At 64.4% G+C, this 4,708-nt stretch overlaps 1 protein-coding gene across 7 annotated transcripts in view; it reads right to left on the reverse strand.

Annotated features, from left to right (window-relative positions):
* The window catches only part of LOC147091297 (atrophin-1-like), a 180,343-nt gene extending 176,089 nt beyond the window's left edge, over positions 1 to 4,254 (reverse strand). For 3 of the 7 annotated variants that reach the window (XM_085976719.1, XM_085976716.1, XM_085976717.1), the window contains exon 1: positions 4,041 to 4,253. The gene's annotated coding sequence lies outside the window, so the exon portion shown is untranslated. The other 4 variants (XM_085976722.1, XM_085976721.1, XM_085976720.1 and 1 more) reach the window with 3 other exon arrangements.
* Between the last annotated feature and the right edge of the window lie 454 nt (positions 4,255 to 4,708).

The following is a 4,708-nucleotide window of genomic DNA, read 5'->3' on the forward strand; positions in this document are numbered from 1 at the left end:
AGAGGGAGAGAGGACGGAGGGAGAGGGAGAGAGGACAGAGGGAGAGGGAGAGAGGATGGAGGGAGAGGGAGAGAGGACAGAAGGAGAGGGAGAGAGGACGGAGGAGAGGGAGAGAGGACGGAGGGAGAGGGAGAGGACGGAGGGAGAGGGAGAGAGGATGGAGGGAGAGAGAGAGAGGACGGAGGGAGAGGGAGAGAGGACGGAGGGGAGAGGGAGAGAGGACGGAGGGAGAGAGAGAGGACGGAGGGAGAGGGAGAGAGGACGGAGGGAGAGGGAGAGAGGACGGAGGGAGAGGGAGAGAGGACGGAGGGAGAGGGAGAGAGGACGGAGGGAGAGGGAGAGGACGGAGGGAGAGGGAGAGGATGGAGGGAGAGGGAGAGAGGACGGAGGGAGAGGGAGAGAGGACGGAGGGAGAGGGAGAGAGGACGGAGGGAGAGGGAGAGAGGACGGAGGGAGAGGGAGAGAGGACGGAGGGAGAGGGAGAGGACGGAGGGAGAGGGAGAGGACGGAGGGAGAGGGAGAGGACGGAGGGAGAGGGAGAGAGGACGGAGTGAGAGGGAGAGAGGACGGAGGGAGAGGGAGAGAGGACGGAGGGAGAGGGAGCGAGGACGGAGGGAGAGGGAGAGAGGACGGAGGGAGAGGGAGAGGACGGAGGGAGAGGGAGAGGATGGAGGGAGAGGGAGAGAGGACGGAGGGAGAGGGAGAGGACGGAGGGAGAGGGAGAGAGGACGGAGGGAGAGGGAGAGAGGACGGAGGAGAGGGAGAGAGGACGGAGGGAGAGGGAGAGGACGGAGGGAGAGGGAGAGGACGGAGGGAGAGGGAGAGAGGACGGAGGGAGAGGGAGAGAGGACGGAGGGAGAGGGAGAGGATGGAGGGAGAGTGAGAGAGGACGGAGGGAGAGGGAGAGGATGGAGGGAGAGGGAGAGAGGACGGAGGGAGAGAGAGAGAGGACGGAGGGAGAGGGAGAGGATGGAGGGAGAGTGAGAGAGGATGGAGGGAGGGAGAGAGAGGACGGAGGGAGAGGGAGAGAGGATGGAGGGAGGGAGAGAGAGGACGGAGGGAGAGGGAGAGGACGGAGGGAGAGTGAGAGAGGACGGAGGGAGAGGGAGAGAGGACGGAGGAGAGGGAGAGGACGGAGGAGAGGGAGAGAGGATGGAGGGAGTGAGAGAGAGGACGGAGGGAGAGGGAGAGGACGGAGGGAGAGGGAGAGAGGATGGAGGGAGGGAGAGAGAGGACGGAGGGAGAGGGAGAGGACGGAGGGAGAGGGAGAGAGGACGGAGGGAGAGGGAGAGGACGGAGGAGAGGGAGAGGACGGAGGGAGAGGGAGAGAGGACGGAGGGAGAGGGAGAGGACGGAGGGAGAGGGAGAGAGAGGACGGAGGGAGAGGGAGAGAGGACGGAGGGAGAGGGAGAGAGGACGGAGGGCGAGGAGAGGACGGAGGGAGAGGGAGAGGACGGAGGGAGAGGGAGAGAGGACGGAGGAGGGAGAGAGGACGGAGGAGAGGGAGAGGACGGAGGGAGAGGGAGAGGACGGAGGGAGAGGAGAGGGAGAGGATGGAGGGAGAGGGAGAGGGAGAGGACGGAGGGAGAGGGAGAGGACGGAGGGAGAGGGAGAGGACGGAGGGAGAGAGAGAGAGGACGGAGGGAGAGGGAGAGGACGGAGGGAGAGGGAGAGGGGATGGAGGGAGAGGGAGCGAGGATGGAGGGAGAGGGAGAGGGAGAGTGGACGGAGGGAGGGGGAGAGGATGGAGGGAGAGGGAGAGAGGACGGAGGGAGAGGGAGAGAGGACGGAGGGAGAGAGAGAGGACGGAGGGAGAGGGAGAGGACGGAGGGAGAGGGAGAGGACGGAGGGAGAGGGAGAGGACGGAGGGAGAGGGAGAGGACGGAGGGAGAGGGAGAGGAGGACGGAGGGAGAGGGAGAGGACGGAGGGAGAGGGAGAGGACGGAGGGAGAGGGAGAGGGAGAGGGGATGGAGGGAGAGGGATAGGACGGAGGGAGAGGGAGAGGGGATGGAGGGAGAGGGAGAGGACGGAGGGAGAGGGAGAGGACGGAGGGAGAGGGAGAGGACGGAGGGAGAGGGAGAGGACGGAGGGAGAGGGAGAGAAACGGAGGGAGGGGCAGCGAGGACGGAGGGAGAGAGAGAGAAACGGAGGGAGGGGCAGCGAGGACGGAGGGAGAGAGAGAGGACGGAGGGAGAGAGAGAGGACGGAGGGAGAGGGAGAGAGACGGAGGGAGAGGGAGAGGACGGAGGGAGAGGGAGAGGGAGAGGGGATGGAGGAGAGGGATAGGACGGAGGGAGAGGGAGAGGGGATGGAGGGAGAGGGAGAGGACGGAGGGAGAGGGAGAGGACGGAGGGAGAGGGAGAGGACGGAGGGAGAGGGAGAGGACGGAGGGAGAGAGAGTACGGAGGGAGAGGGAGAGAGGACGGAGGGAGAGGGAGAGAAACGGAGGGAGGGGCAGCGAGGACGGAGGGAGAGGGAGAGAGGATGGAGGGAGAGGGAGAGGACGGAGGGAGAGGGAGAGAGGACGGAGGGAGAGGGAGAGAGGACGGAGGGAGAGGGAGAGGACGGAGGGAGAGGGAGAGAGGACGGAGGGAGAGGGAGAGAGGACGGAGGGAGAGGGAGAGAGGACGGAGGGAGAGAGAGAGGAACGGAGGGAGAGGGAGAGAGGACGGAGGGAGAGGGAGCGGACGGAGGGAGAGGGAGAGGACGGAGGGAGAGGGAGAGAGGACGGAGGGAGAGGGAGAGGACGGAGGGAGAGGGAGAGAGGACGGAGGGAGAGGGAGAGGACGGAGGGAGAGGGAGAGAGGACGGAGGGAGAGGGAGAGAGGACGGAGGGAGAGGGAGAGGACGGAGGGAGAGGGAGAGGACGGAGGGAGAGGGAGAGGACGGAGGGAGAGGGAGAGAGGACGGAGGGAGAGGGAGAGAGGACGGAGGGAGGGAGAGAGGACGGAGGGAGAGGGAGGGAGGATGGAGGGAGAGGGAGAGGACGGAGGGAGAGGGAGAGGACGGAGGGAGAGAGAGAGAGGACGGAGGAGAGGGAGAGGATGGAGGGAGAGGGAGAGAGGATGGAGGGAGAGGGAGAGGACGGAGGGAGAGGGAGAGGGAGAGGGGATGGAGGGAGAGGGATAGGACGGAGGGAGCGGGAGAGGGAGAGGGAGAAGGAGAGGACGGAGGGAGAGGGAGAGGATGGAGGGAGAGGGAGAAGACGGAGGGAGAGGGAGAGGACGGAGGGAGAGGGAGAGGACGGAGGGAGAGGGAGAGAGGACGGAGGGAGAGGGGAGAGGATGGAGGGAGAGGGAGAGGATGGAGGGAGAGGGAGAGGGGACGGAGGGAGAGGGAGCGAGGATGGAGGGAGAGGGAGAGGACGGAGGGAGAGGGAGAGGACGGAGGGAGAGGGAGAGGACGGAGGGAGAGGGAGAGGACGGAGGGAGAGGGAGAGGACGGAGGGAGAGAGAGAGAGGACGGAGGGAGAGGGAGAGGACGGAGGGAGAGGGAGAGGGGGAGTGGACGGAGGGAGGGGGAGAGGATGGAGGGAGAGGGAGAGGACGGAGGGAGAGGGAGAGGGAGAGAGGATGGAGGGAGAGGGAGAGAGGACGGAGGGAGAGGAGAGAGGACGGAGGGAGAGGGAGAGGATGGAGGGAGGGGGAGAGGATGGAGGGAGAGGGAGAGGACGGAGGGAGAGGACGGAGGGAGAGGGAGAGGGGATGGAGGGAGAGGGAGCGAGGATGGAGGGAGAGGGAGAGGGAGAGAGGACGGAGGGAGAGGGAGAGGACGGAGGGAGAGGGAGAGGGAGAGTGGGGGACAGCCCAGAAGTGACTGGGAGAAGGGAGCAGAGAGAGAGAAAAAAAAAATCAAACGTCCGCTTATGTTTTTCACAGCTCGCCCAATTATAAAAAAAAATAATATACAGTATTAACAAACCCTTCGACAGAAATCCGCAGCAGAAGGCTTCCGGCAAAAAAATCAGAGAGAAAAGAGGTCTTGTCCGTCCCTGAAAGAGCAGCCCGAAATGGAACGGATTAATCGGCAAGATTCTTACCCGCTTCAGAATAAATCCTTTGTGTGTTAGTTTTGTTTTTCTGACCCTTTTCTTCTCGTGTGTGTCTCTCTCTCTCTCTCTCCCTCTTTCTGTCTCTCTCTCTCTCTCTCTCTCACTCTCTAAATCATACTCCGTCAGCCTTTGTTGTTAATGGAACGATGGAGCGATATTCCGGGGAAAATTGAACTGGGAGGGGGGGGCGGGCGGGAGGTGCGGAGTGGTGGGGGGGGTGGTGGGGGGGTGTGGGGGGGGTGGGCGGGGTGGGGGGGTGGTTGGGGAGGAGGGGGGTGGTGGGGGGGTAGTTAGAAATGGCGGAGATTTTGACACAGACAGACAGACAGACCCACACACAGACTGTGCAGAGGGCAGAGGCGGCGGGGCGGCGGGGGGGGGGGGGTGTTGGCGGAGGGGGTGGGTTTTAGTTGTCGATATTCACCGGTTTTCACAGGAGATAGAGAGCAGGCAGAGGGGAATGGAGGGAGGGAGGGTGGGGAGGCGGGCGGCGGCGGGAGGAGGGGGGGGCCGGCGGTTGACGGGGGGATGGGGGGGGGGGTTCACGATCGGATTGGGCTGCGGAGAGACACGAGCAAGGTGGAGAGGCTTATGTCTGGCATCAGTGTCCGGGGGGTTTGCTGGGGGTGGGGGTTGGTAAAGAGAGATGTCCGCTC

The sequence above is a fragment of the Somniosus microcephalus genome, unplaced genomic scaffold, assembly GCF_052327205.1.
Source record: "Somniosus microcephalus isolate GS21.2 unplaced genomic scaffold, FLI_Smic_1.0 unresolved_chr3, whole genome shotgun sequence".
In the NCBI taxonomy this organism is placed as follows: domain Eukaryota; kingdom Metazoa; phylum Chordata; class Chondrichthyes; order Squaliformes; family Somniosidae; genus Somniosus; species Somniosus microcephalus.